Consider the following 14,801-nt stretch of genomic DNA (forward strand, 5'->3'; position numbering starts at 1 on the left):
AGAATGTCATTGAATGCTGTAATGTTAAGATTTCCTTTCACTGGGACTATAGGGTCCGAACCATGAAAAACAGCCCCAGACCATTATTCCTCCTCCACCAAACTTTACAGTTGGCACTATGCATTGGGGCGGTAGCGTTCTCCTGGCATCCGCTGAAACCCAGATTAATCTGTCGGACTGCCAGATGGTGAAGTGTGATTCATCATTCCTGAGAACGTATTTCCACTAGTCCAGAGTCCAATGGCGGTGAGCTTTACATCACTCCGCCCGATGCTTTGGCATTGAGCATGGTGATCGTAGGCTTGTGACGGCTGCTCGGCCACGGAAACCCATTTCATGAAGCTTCAGACAAACAGTTATTGTGTTGACCGTTCCTTCCAGAGGCAGTTTGGAACTCTGTAGTGAGTGTTGCAACTGAGGACAGGTGATTTTTACACTTGGCGGTCCCATTCTGTGAGATTCTGTGGCCTACCACTAAGCGACTGACACATTTTTGCTCCTAGATGTTTCCACTCCACAATAACAGCACTTACAGTTGACAGGGGCAGCTCTAGCAGGGCAGAAACCTGACGAACTGACTTGGTGGAAAGGTGGCATCCTAAGACAGTGTCACGTTGAAAGCCACTGAGCTCTTCAGTAAGGCGATTCTACTGACGGTGTTTGTCTATGAAGATTGCATGGCTGTGTGCTTGATTTTATACACCTGTCAGCAACGGGTGTGGCTGAAATAAGAATCAGTGTAATATATAGTGTAGTTAACCAGTGTAATATATAGTGTAGTTAATCAGTATAATATATAGTGTAGTTAACCAGTGTAATATATAGTGTAGTTAACCAGTATAATATATAGTGTAATATATAGTGTAGTTAACCAGTATAATATATAGTGTAATATATAGTGTAGTTAACCAGTGTAATATATAGTGTAGTTAACCAGTGTAATATATAGTGTAATATATAGTGTAGTTAACCAGTGTAATGTATAGTGTAGTTAACCAGTGTAATATATAGTGTAGTTAATCAGTGTAATATATAGTGTAGTTAATCAGTGTAATATATTGTGTAGTTAATCAGTGTAATATATAGTGTAGTTAACCAATGTAATATATAGTGTATTAATTTTTTAAATCACTTAAATCAATGAAATGCATGCAGACTTTCATGGAGTTGTGCAACTCACCCTCTCTCCTTTGACCTCCTCTGTAGACAGATGATAGAGATGATAAAACATGATGCATTATGGGTACTAGAACATGAAGACAGACTACATCCTCTCTATTCTGACCTCCTCTGTAGACAGTAGATAAAACATGATGTATTATGGGTACTAGACCATGAAGACAGACTACATCCTACATATATCTGACTGTCTAACAGATAGATCCATATATCTGACTATCTAACAGATAGATCCATATATCTGACTATAGATAAACAAGAACAGAAAGTCAGAACACGTTGGTGAGTAAACATCACAATTAAATAAAGATAGTGAGACAGTGATAATTAAATAATAATTGAATCATGAGATTTATACACTACACCTGCTCAGTGAACATCTCAACAAGAACAGAGTCAGTCAGAACACACGTTGGTGAGTAAATCTTAACATGACAACGCAGACACACAGACACACACACACACTACTTACTCAGCTCTCCTTTGAGTTCATCTGGTGTAAAAATAAAACAAAGATAGTGAGATAGTGATAATTAAATAATCATTGAATGATGAGATGTATACACTATATGACCAAAAGTATGTGGACACCTGCTATTATCTAACAGTAGGTAGATACACTACATGACCAAAAGTATGTGGACACCTGCTCATTGAACATCTCATTCCAAAATCATGGGCATTAATATGGAGTTTGTCCCCCTTTGCTGCTATAACAGCCTCCACTATTCTGAGAAGGCTTTCCACTAGATGATGGAACATTGCTGCTATAACAGCCTCCACTCTTCTGGGAAGGCTTTCCACTAGATGTTGGACCATTGCTGCTATAACAGCCTCCACTCTTCTGGGAAGGCTTTCCACTAGATGATGGAACATTGCTGCTATAACAGCCTCCACTCTTCTGGGAAGGCTTTCCACTAGATGATGGAACATTGCTGTGGGGACTCCATTCAGCCACAAGAGCATTAGTGAGGTCTCCTCTCTCTTCTCTCAGAGGACCTGAGCCCTAGGACCATGCCTCAGGACAATCTGGCCTGATGACTCCTTGCTGTCCCCAGTCCACCTGGTTGTGCTAAGCGTCAATATAGAGACAAATTAGAGTCGTATTTCAATGGCTCAGACACAAGAGGTATGTGGCAGGGCTCTACGGTCAATCACGGATTACAAACAGAAAGCCAGCCGGCGTCTTGCTGCCAGACAAATTAACACAACTTCTTTGCTCGCTTTGAGGACAATACAATGCCACCGACACGGCCCGCTACCAAAACTTTGGATTCTCCTTCACCGTGGCCAACGTGAGTCAAACAGGCCACCCCTCAGAGCCTGGTTCCTCTGGTCTACCCAGTACAGCCAGTAGAGGACTGGTCACCCCTCAGAGCCTGGTTCCTCTGGTCTACCCAGTACAGCCAGTAGAGGACTGGTCACCCCTCAGAGCCTGGTTCCTCTCTTCCCAGTACAGCCAGAAGAGGACTGGCCACCCCTCATAGCCTGGTTCCTCTCTAGGTTTCTTCCTAGGCAGAGGACTGGTCCTCAGAGCCTGGTTCCTCTGGCTCACCCAGTACAGCCAGTAGAGAACTGGTCACCCCTCAGAGCCTGGTTCCTCTCTTCCCAGTACAGCCAGTAGAGGACTGGCCACCCTCAGAGCCTGGTTCCTCTCTACCCAGTACAGCCAGTAGAGGACTGGTCCCCCCTCAGAGCCTGGTTCCTTGGTCTACCCAGTACAGCCAGTAGAGGACTGGTCCCCCTCAGAGCCTGGTTCCTCTGGTCTACCCAGTACAGCCAGTAGAGGACTGGTCACCCCTCAGAGCCTGGTTCCTCTCTTCCCAGTACAGCCAGAAGAGGACTGGCCACCCTCATAGCCTGGTTCCTCTCTAGGTTTCTTCCTAGGTTCTGGGCCTTCTAGGGAGTTTTTCCTAGCCATCGTGCTTCTACATCTGCATTGATTACTGTTTGGGGTTTTAGGGCTGGTTTGGCCAGCACTTTGTGACATCAGCTGATGTAAAAAGGGCTTTATAAATACATTTGATTGATGGATTGATGCCGGGCGATTAGGCCTGGCTCGCAGTCGGCGTTCCAATTCATACCAAATGTGTTTGATGAGGTTGAGGTCAGGCTTTGTTCAGGCCAGTCAAGTTCTTCCACACCGAGCTCAACAAACCATTTCTATACGGACCTCGCTTTGTGCACGGGGACATTGTCATGCTGAAACAGGAAAGAGCCTTCCCCCAAACTGTTGCCATAAAGTTGGAAGCACAGAATCATCTAGAATGTCATTGTATCCTGTAATGTTAAGATTTCCCTTCACTGGGACTAAGGAACCCGAACCATGAAAAACAGCCCCAGACCATAATTTCTCCTCCACCAAACTTTACAGTTGGCACTATGCATTGGGGCGGTAAGGTTCTCCTGGCATCCGCCAAACCCAAATTAATCTGTCGGACTGCCAGATGGTGAAGTGTGATTCATCACTCCAGAGAACGTATCTCCACTAGTCCAGAGTCCAATGGCGGTGAGCTTTACATCACTCCACCGAATCTTGGCATTGAGCATGGTGGTCTTAGGCTTGCGGCTGCTCGGCCACGGAAACCCATTTCATGAAGCTTCAGACAAACAGTTATTGTGTTGATGTTCCTTCCAGAGGCAGTTTGGAACTCTGTAGTGAGTGTTGCAACCGAGAACAGACGATTTACACTTCTTCTTCAACACTTGGCGGTCCCATTCTGTGAGATTCTGTGGCCTACCACTAAACGACTGACACATTTTTGCTCCTAGATGTTTCCACTCCACAATAACAGCACTTACAGTTGACCGGGGTGCTCCAGCAGGGCAGAAACCTGATGAACTGACTTGATGGAAAGGTGGCATCCTAAGACAGTGTCACGTTGAAAGTCACTGAGCTCTTCAGTAAGGCCATTCTACTGACAATGTTTGTCTATGGAGATTGCATGGCTGTGTGCTTGATTTTATACACCTGTCAGCAACAGGTGTGGCTGAAATAGAATCAGTGTAATATATAGTTAAAGAGTTGTCAGTGTAATATAGTGTAGTTAATCAGTGTAATATATAGTGTAGTTAACCAGTGTAATATATAGTGTAGTTAACCAGTGTAATATATAGTGTAGTTAATATATAGTGTAGTTAATCAATAATATATAGTGTAGTTAACCAGTGTAATATATAGTGTAATATATAGTGTAGTTAACCAGTGTAATATATAGTGTAGTTAATCAGTGTAATATATAGTGTCATTAACCAGTGTAATATATAGTGTAGTTAGTTAATCAGTGTAAATATGTTAAAAGTGTAATATATGTAGTTAATCAGTGTAATTATATGTAGTTAACCAGTGTAATATATAGTGTAGTTAACCAGTGTAATATTTATGAGGTAATATATAGTGTAGTTAATCAGTGCATTATGGGTTAATCAGAACATATAAGTTAATCAGTGTAATATATTCTGACCTAGTTAATCAGTAGATAAAACATATGTATTATGGGTACTAGAACATGAAGACAGACATATTTTTTTTAGGTAAGTCCCCTCTTGGCAGACAGTAGATAAAACATGATGTGTTATGTCGATGTAGCATGTTGACCTCCTCTGTAGAATGATTTAGACTTATGGGTACTAGAACATGAAATGATATGACATATTCTGTTCCTCTGAGACAGTAGATAAAACATGATGCATTATGGGTATGAACATGATGACAGACTACATGAATGTAGTTAACACATTGTAATATATAGCGTGACAGGTTTTTTAGGGGAGAAATATATTCACTAATCTTGCCAACAAACAGACAGACAGGTACATAGACAGACAGACAGGTACATAGACAGACAGATAAAACATAGATGCATTATGGGTACTAGAACATGAAGACAGACTACATCCTAGACATTTGACCTCCTCTGTAGACAGTAGATAAAACATGATGTATTATGGGTACTAGAACATGAAGACAGACAGGAACATCCAGACAGACTGACCTCACTCTGTAGACAGTAGATAAAACATGATGCATTATGGGTACTAGAACATGAAGACAGACTACATCCTCTCTATTCTGACAGGTACATCTGACAGACAGTAGATAAAACAGATGCATATGGGTACTAGAACATGAAGACAGACTACATGAATATAGCAAACACAGAGACAACATTACCAGACAGCTGTCAGACAGACAGGTTACAGACAGATCATCTAGGGGGAGAAATATATTTACAGACAGGTACATAGACAGACAGACAGGTACATAGACAGACAGGAACAGACAGGTACATAGACAGACAGACAAACATAGACAGACCGGAACATAGACAGACAGGTACATAGACAGACAGGAATATAGACAACATAGACAGACAGAAACATAGACAGACAGGTACATAGACAGACAGACAGGTACATAGACAGACAGGAAACATAGATACACAGACAGGACAGACAGGTACATAGACAGACAGACAGGTACATAGACAGACAGGACAGACAGACAGACAGGTATACAGACAGACAGACAGACAGACAGGAGCAGACAGACAGGTACATAGACAGACAGACAGGAACATAGACAGACAGACAGGTACATAGACAGACAGACAGTTACATAGACAGACAGACAGGAACATAGACAGACAGACAGGAACATAGACAGACAGACAGGTACATAGACAGACAGACAGGTACATAGACAGACAGACAGGAACATAGACAGACAGACAGGAAACATAGACAGACAGACAGACAGTATACAGACAGACAGGAACAGACAGACAGGTACATAGACAGACAGGTACATAGACAGACAGGTACATAGACAGACAGGAACATAGACAGACACAGACAGACAGACAGGTACATAGACAGACAGGTACATAGACAGACAGACACATAGACAGACAGACAGACAGGTATACAGACAGACAGACAGGAACATAGACAGACAGGTACATAGACAGACAGACAGGTACATAGACAGACAGACAGGAACATAGACAGACAGACAGGAACATAGACAGACAGACAGACAGACAGGTATACAGACAGACAGGAACATAGACAGACAGACAGGAACATAGACAGACAGACAGGTACATAGACAGACAGACAGGTACATAGACAGACAGACAGGTACATAGACAGACAGACAGGTACATAGACAGACAGGAACATAGACAGACAGGTACATAGACAGACAGACAGGTACATAGACAGACAGACAGACAGACAGACAGACAGGAACATAGACAGACAGACAGGTATACAGACAGGAACATAGACAGACAGACAGGAATATAAACAGACAGGAACATAGACAGACAGGTACATAGACAGACAGACAGACAGACAGACAGACAGACAGGAACATAGACAGACAGACAGGAACATAGACAGACAGACAGACAGACAGACAGACAGACAGACAGACAGACAGACAGACAGGTACATAGACAGACAGAAAAAGGTACATAGACAGACAGGAACACAGACAGACAGACAGACACACAGGTACATAGACAGACACTGACATAACATAGACAGACAGACAGGAATATAAACATAGACAGACAGACAGGAACATAGACAGACAGACAGGAACATAGACAGACAGACATATAGACAGACAGACAGACAGACAGACAGACACTTACATAACACAGACAGACAGACAGGTACATAGACAGACAGAAAAAGACAGGACAGACAGACAGACAACATAGACAGACAGACAGGAACATAGACAGACAGACAGGTACATAGACAGACAGACACATACAGACAGACAGACAGGTACATAGACAGACAGACAGGTACATAGACAGACAGACAGACAGACAGACAGACAGGAAACATAGACAGACAGACAGACAGGAACATAGACAGACAGACAGGGTACATAGACAGACAGACAGGAACATAGACAGACAGACAGGAACATAGACAGACAGACAGGAATATAGACAGACAGACAGGAACATAGACAGACAGACAGGAACATAGACAGACAGGTACATAGACAGACAGACAGGTACACAGACAGACAGACAGGTACATAGACAGACAGACAGACAGACAGGAACATAGACAGACAGACAGGAACATAGACAGACAGACAGGAAACATAGACAGACAGACAGGAACATAGACAGACAGACAGGAACATAGACAGACAGACAGGAACATAGACAGACAGACAGGAATATAGACAGACAGACAGGAATATAGACAGACAGACAAGAACATAGACAGACAGACAGACAGACAGATAGACAGGTACATAGACATACAGACAGAGGGGTACATAGACAGACAGACAGGAAACATAGACAGGACAGACAGTCATACAGACAGGTAGACAGAGACAGACAGACAGTACACACAGGACAGACAGACAGACAGACAGACAGGACTGGTACGTCAACACAAACAAACACTTACAAAGGTAAGCCTGGTTTCTTTCATTTGAATCTGTGGATGTTGGTCTAAAAAACAGATAATCAGTTACTGGACATGTTGACACCTAAAACCATCAGATGGTTATTATCAAACCCTGCTGGTACCTCCTCAGAGCCTGGTTCCTCTGGTCTACCCAGTACAGCCAGTAGAGGACTGGTCACCCCTCAGAGCCTGGTTCCTCTCTCCCCAGTACAGCCAGTAGAGGACTGGGTCACCCTCAGAGCCTGGTTCCTCTGGTCTACCCAGTACAGCCAGTAGAGGACTGGTCACTCCCTCAGAGCCTGGTTCCTCTGGTCTACCCAGTACAGCCAGTAGAGGACTGGTCACCCCTCAGAGCCTGGTTCCTCTGGTCTACCCAGTACAGCCAGTAGAGGACTGGTCACCCCTCAGAGCCTGGTTCCTCTCTACCCAGTACAGCCAGTAGAGGACTGGTCACCCTCAGAGCCTGGTTCCTCTCTACCCAGTACAGCCAGTAGAGGACTGGTCACCCCTCAGAGCCTGGTTCCTGGTCTACCCAGTACAGCCAGTAGAGGACTGGTCACCCTCAGAGCCTGGTTCCTCTCTACCAGGACAGCCAGTAGAGGACTGGTCTCTCTTCCTCGGCTTCTGCCTTTCTAGGGAGTTTTTCCTAGCCAACGTGCTTTCACCTGCATTGCTTGCTGTTTGGGGTTTTAGGCTGGGTTTCTGTACAGCACTTTGAGATATCAGCTGATGTAAGAAGGGCTTTATAAATAAATTTGATTGATCAATTGATGCTGGGCGATTAGGCCTGGCTCGCAGTCGGGTGTTCCAATTCATCTCAAAGGTGTTTGATGGGGTTGAGGTCAGGGCTCTGTGCAGGCCAGTCAAGTTCTTCCATACCAATCTTGACAAACCATTTCTGTATGGACCTCACTTTGTGCATAGGCATTGTCATGCAGAAACAGGAAAGGGTCTCTCCCAAACTGTTGCCACAAATATTTACTTATTCTGGAACTAAGGGGGCCCAAAACATGAAACAGCCCCAGACCATTATTTATCCTCCACCAAATTTTACAGTTGGCACAATGCATTGGGGCGGTAGCGTTCTCCTAGCATCCGCCAAACCCAAATTAATCTGTCGGACTGCCAGATGGTGAAGCGTGATTCATCATTCCAGAGAACGTATTTCCACTAGTCCAGAGTCCAATGGCGGTGAGCTTTACATCACTCCACCCGAATCTTGGCATTGAGCATGGTGGTCTTAGGCTTGCGTGGTAAAGGCTGCTCGGCAATGGAAACCCATTTCATGAAGCTCCAGACAAACAGTTATTGTGTTGACGTTGCTTCCAGAGACAGTTTGGAACTCTGTAGTGAGTGTTGCAACTGAGGACAGGTGATTTTTACGCCCTTCAACACTTGCGGTCCCATTCTGTGAGACTCTGTGGCCTACCACTAAACGACTGACACATTTTTGCTCCTAGATGTTTCCACTCCACAACAGCACTTACAGTTGACAGGGGCAGCTCCCAGCAGGGCAGAAACTTGATGAACTGACTTGTTGGAAAGGTGGCATCCTAAGACAGTGCAACTGAAAGTCACTGAGCTCTTCAGTAAGGCCATTCTACTGACAATGTTTGTCTATGGAGATTGCATGGCTGTGTGCTTGATTTTATACACCTGTCAGAAACAGGTGTGGCTGAAATAGAATCTACTAATTTAAAGAGTTGTTACATACAGTTTATATTTATAGTGTAGTTAACCAGTGTAATTTATAGTGTAGTTAATCAGTGTAATATATAGTGTAATATAATAGTGTAATATATAGTGTAGTTAATCAGTGTAATATATAGTGTAGTTAATCAGTGTAATATAGTGTAGTTAATCAGTGTAATATATAGTGTAGTTAATCAGTGTAAATATAGTGTAGGTAATCAGTGTAATGTATAGTGTAGTTAATCAGTGTAATATATAGTGTAGTTAATCAGTGTAATATATAGTGTAGTTAACCAGTGTAATATATAGTAGTTAATCAGTGTAATATATAGTGTAGTTAACCAGTGTAATATATAGTGTAGTTAACCAGTGTAATATATAGTGTAGTTAATATATATAGTGTAGTTAATCGGTGTAATATATAGTGTAGTTAATCAGTGTATATATATAGTAATATATAGTGTAGTTAATCAGTGTAATATATAGTGTAGTTAATCAGTGTAATATATAGTGTAATATATAGTGTAATATATAGTGTAGTTAATCAGTGTAATATATAGTGTAGTTAATCAGTGTAATATATAGTGTAGTTAATCAGTGTAATATATAGTGTAGTTAACCAGTGTAATATAGTGTAGTTAATCAGTGTAATATATAGTGTAGTTAATCAGTGTAATATATAGTGTAAGTTAATAGTGTAATATATAGTGTAGTTAATCAGTGTAATATATAGTGTAGTTAATCAGTGTAATATATAGTGTAGTTAAAGTGTAATATATAGTGTAGTTAACCAGTGTAATATATAGTGTAGTTAATCAGTGTAATATATAGTGTAGTTAACCAGTGTAATATATAGTAGTTAGTGTAATATATAGTGTAGTTAATCAGTGTAATATATAGTGTAGTTAATCAGTGTAATATATAGTGTAGTTAACCAGTGTAATATATAGTGTAGTTAATCAGTGTAATATATAGTGTAGTTAATCAGTGTAATATATAGTGTAGTTAATCAGTGTATATATATAGTGTAGTTAACCAGTGTAATATATAGTGTAGTTAACCAGTGTAATATATAGTGTAGTTAATATATAGTGTAGTTAACCAGTGTAATATATAAGTTAATCAGTGTAAATATAGTGTAGTTAACCAGTGTAATGTATAGTGTAGTTAATCAGTGTAATATATAGTGTAGTTACCCTATCATATAGTGTAAATATTTTTAAGGAAAATGTTTTCACTTAAATCAATGAAATACATGCAGTTGTGGAAGCACAACTTACCGTTTCTTTTCTGAACTCCTCTGTAAACAGAAGAAAGAGAAGATAAAACATGATGTATTATGGGTACTAGAACATGAAGACAGACTACATCCTCACTATTCTGACCTCCTCTGGAGACAGTAGATAAAACATGATGCATTATGGGTACTAGAACATGAAGATAGACTACTGATGAATATATTAAAAACAGAGACAACATGCATTATGGGTACTAGAACATGAAGACAGCTGTCCAGTCAGGTTTTGAAGATCATCTAGGGGAGAAATATATTTAATCATCTTGCCACCAAAACAGACAGACAGGTACATAGACAGAAACACAGACAAGAACATAGACAGACACAGACACACTAGGTACAAAGGACAGACAGACATTTGAACATAGATGTTGGAAAAACACAGATAGACAGACAGGACATAGACAGACAGACAGGAACATAGACAAACAGACAGGAACATAGACAGACAGACAGGAACATAGACAGACTGGAACATAGACAGACAGGTACATAGACAGACAGGTTACATAGACAGACAGACAGACAGACAGGAAGATAGACAGACAGACCTGGAACATAGACAGACAGGTACACAGACAGACAGACAGGTCACATCAGAGCCTGGACAGGTCTACACAGACAGACAGAGAGGACTAGTCACAGACAGACAGACAGACAGACAGACAGGAACATAGACAGACAGACAGGAACCCAGACAGACAGACAGGAACATAGACAGACAGACACCCAGAACATAGACAGACAGACAGGAACAGCCTGGTTCCTAGGACAGACAGACAGGAACTGGACAGACTGGAACATAGACAGACAGGTACATAGACAGACAGGTACACAGACAGACAGACAGGTACATAGACAGACAGACAGACAGACTGGAACATAGACAGACAGACAGGAACATAGACAGACAGACAGGAACATAGACACCCCTCAGACAGGAACATAGACAGACAGACAGGAACATAGACAGACAGACAGGAACATAGACAGACCCCTCAGACTGGAACTCTAGACAGTACAGACAGGAATATAGACAGACAGAGCCTGGTTCCTATGGACAGACAGACAAGAACATAGACAGACAGACAGAGCCTAGACAGGTCTACCCAGTACATACAGTAGAGGGGTCACCCCACAGAGCCTGGTTCCTCTGGAACCCAGTACAGCCAGTAGAGACTGGTCACCCCACAGAGCCTGGTTCCTCTGGTCTAGAGCCAGTAGAGAACTGGTCACAGAGCCTGGTTCCTCTGGTCTACCCAGTACAGCCAGTAGAGGACTGGTCACCCCTCAGAGCCTGGTCCCTCTGGTCAGTACAGCCAGTAGAGGACTGGTCACCCCTCAGAGCCTGGTTCCTCTGGTCTACCCAGTACAGCCAGTAGAGGACTGGTCACCCCTCAGAGCCTGGTTCCTCTGGTCAAAACCCAGTACAGTCAGTTATTAGACATGGTCACCCTCAGAGCCTGGTTGCTATCTACCCAGTACAGCCAGTAGAGGACTGGTCACCCCTCAGAGCCTGGTTCCTCTCTCCCCAGTACAGCCAGTAGAGGACTGGTCACCCCTCAGGGCCTGGTTCCTCTCTACCCAGTACAGCCAGTAGAGGACTGGTCACCCCTCAGAGCCTGGTTCCTCTGGTCTACCCAGTACAGCCAGAAGAGGACTGGTCAACCCTCAGAGCCTGGTTCCTCTCTCCCCAGTACAGCCAGTAGAGGACTGGTCACCCCTCAGAGCCTGGTTCCTCTGGTCTACCCAGTACAGCCAGTAGAGGACTGGTCACCCCTCAGAGCCTGGTTCCTCTCTTCCCAGAACAGCCAGTAGAGGACTGGTCACCCCTCAGAGCCGGGTTCCTCTGGTCTACCCAGTACAGCCAGTAGAGGACTGGTCCCCCCTCAGAACCTGGTTCCTCTCTACTCAGGACAGCCAGTAGAGGACTGGTCTCTCTCTTCCTCGGTTTCTGCCTTTCTAGGGAGTTTTTCCTAGCCAACGTGCTTCTCCACCTGCATTGCTTGCTGTTTGGGGTTTTAGGCTGGGTTTCTGTACAGCACTTTGAGATATCAGCTGATGCAAGAAGGGCTATATAAATACATTTGATTGATCAATTGATGCTGGGCGATTAGGCCTGGCTCGCAGTCGGTGTTCCAATTCATCTCAAAGGTGTTTGATGGGGTTGAGGTCAGGGCTCTGTGCAGGCCAGTCAAGTTCTTCCATACCAATCTTGACAAACCATTTCTGTATGGACCTCACTTTGTGCATAGTGGCATTGTCATGCAGAAACAGGAAAGGGTCTCTCCCAAACTGTTGCCACAAATATTTCCTTATTCTGGAACTAAGGGGCCCGAAACATGAAACAGCCCCAGACCATTATTTATCCTCCACCAAATTTTACAGTTGACACAATGCATTGGGGAAGGTAGCGTTCTCCTAGCATCCGCCAAACCCAAATTAATCTGTCGGACTGCCAGATGGTGAAGCGTGATTCATCACTCCAGAGAACGTATTTCCACTAGTCCAGAGTCCAATGGCGGTGAGCTTTACATCACTCCACCCGAATCTTGGCATTGCGCATGGTGGTCTTAGGCTTGTGTGCGGCTGCTCGGCAATGGAAACCCATTTCATGAAGCTTCAGACAAACAGTTATTGTGTTGACGTTCCTTCCAGAGGCAGTTTGGAACTCTGTAGTGAGTGTTGCAACTGAGGACAGGTGATTTTTACACCCTTCAACACTTGGCGGTCCCATTCTGTGAGATTCTGTGGCCTACCACTAAACGGCTGACGCATTTTTGCTCCTAGATGTTTCCACTCCACAATAACAGCACTTACACTTGACCGGGGCAGCTCCAGCAGGGCAGAAACTTGATGAACTGACTTGTTGGAAAGGTGGCATCCTAAGACAGTGCAACGTTGAAAGTCACTGAGCTCTTCAGTAAGGCCATTCTACTGACAATGTTTGTCTATGGAGATTGCATGGCTGTGTGCTTGATTTTATACACCTGTCAGCAACGGGTGTGGGAAATATAATCAGTGTAATAAATAGTTAATCAGTGTAATATATAGTGTAGTTAACCAGTGTAATTTATAGTGTAGTTAATCAGTGTAATTTATAGTGTAGTTAATCAGTGTAATTTATAGTGTAGTTAATCAGTGTAATTTATATAGTTAGTGTAATATATAGTGTAATATATAGTGTAGTTAATCAGTGTAATATATAGTGTAGTTAATCAGTGTAATATATAGTGTAGTTAGTCAGTGTAATATATAGTGTAGGTAATCAGTGTAATGTATAGTGTAGTTAATCAGTGTAATGTATAGTGTAGTTAATCAGTGTAATATATAGTGTAGTTAACCAGTGTAATATATAGTGTAGTTAATATATAGTGTAGTTAATCAGTGTAATATATAGTATAGTTAACCAGTGTAATATATAGTGTAGTTAACCAGTGCAATATATAGTGTAGTTAACCGGTGTAATATATAGTGTAGTTAACCGGTGTAATATATAGTGTAGTTAGTCAGTGTAATATATAGTGTAGTTAGTCAGTGTAATATATAGTGTAGTTAATCAGTGTAATTTATAGTGTAGTTAATCAGTGTAATATATAGTGTAATATATAGTGTAATATATAGTGTAGTTAATCAGTGTAATATATAGTGTAGTTAATCAGTGTAATATATAGTGTAGTTAGTCAGTGTAATATATAGTGTAGGTAATCAGTGTAATGTATAGTGTAGTTAATCAGTGTAATGTATAGTGTAGTTAATCAGTGTAATATATAGTGTAGTTAACCAGTGTAATATATAGTGTAGTTAATATATAGTGTAGTTAATCAGTGTAATATATAGTATAGTTAACCAGTGTAATATATAGTGTAGTTAACCAGTGCAATATATAGTGTAGTTAACCGGTGTAATATATAGTGTAGTTAACCGGTGTAATATATAGTGTAGTTAGTCAGTGTAATATATAGTGTAGTTAGTCAGTGTAATATATAGTGTAGTTAACCAGTGTAATATATAGTGTAGTTAACCAGTGTAATATATAGTGTAGTTAACCAGTGTAATATATAGTGTAGTTAATCAGTGTAATATATAGTGTAGTTAACCAGTGTAATATATAGTGTAGTTAACCAGTGCAATATATAGTGTAGTTAATATAGTGTAGTTAACCAGTGTAATATATAGTGTA

The 14,801-nt window shown here is 42.0% G+C and overlaps 1 long non-coding RNA gene across 1 annotated transcript; it reads right to left on the reverse strand.

Annotated features, from left to right (window-relative positions):
• Window positions 1–1,036: 1,036 nt before the first annotated feature.
• Window positions 1,037–2,152, reverse strand: LOC135535379 (uncharacterized). Its single transcript, XR_010454857.1, has 2 exons — window positions 1,652–2,152; window positions 1,037–1,290 (listed from the first exon to the last, which is right to left on the reverse strand). It is a non-coding gene; the product is annotated as an uncharacterized LOC135535379 (long non-coding RNA).
• Between the last annotated feature and the right edge of the window lie 12,649 nt (window positions 2,153–14,801).

This window comes from Oncorhynchus masou, unplaced genomic scaffold, assembly GCF_036934945.1.
Source record: "Oncorhynchus masou masou isolate Uvic2021 unplaced genomic scaffold, UVic_Omas_1.1 unplaced_scaffold_487, whole genome shotgun sequence".
Classification (NCBI taxonomy): Eukaryota; Metazoa; Chordata; class Actinopteri; order Salmoniformes; family Salmonidae; genus Oncorhynchus; species Oncorhynchus masou.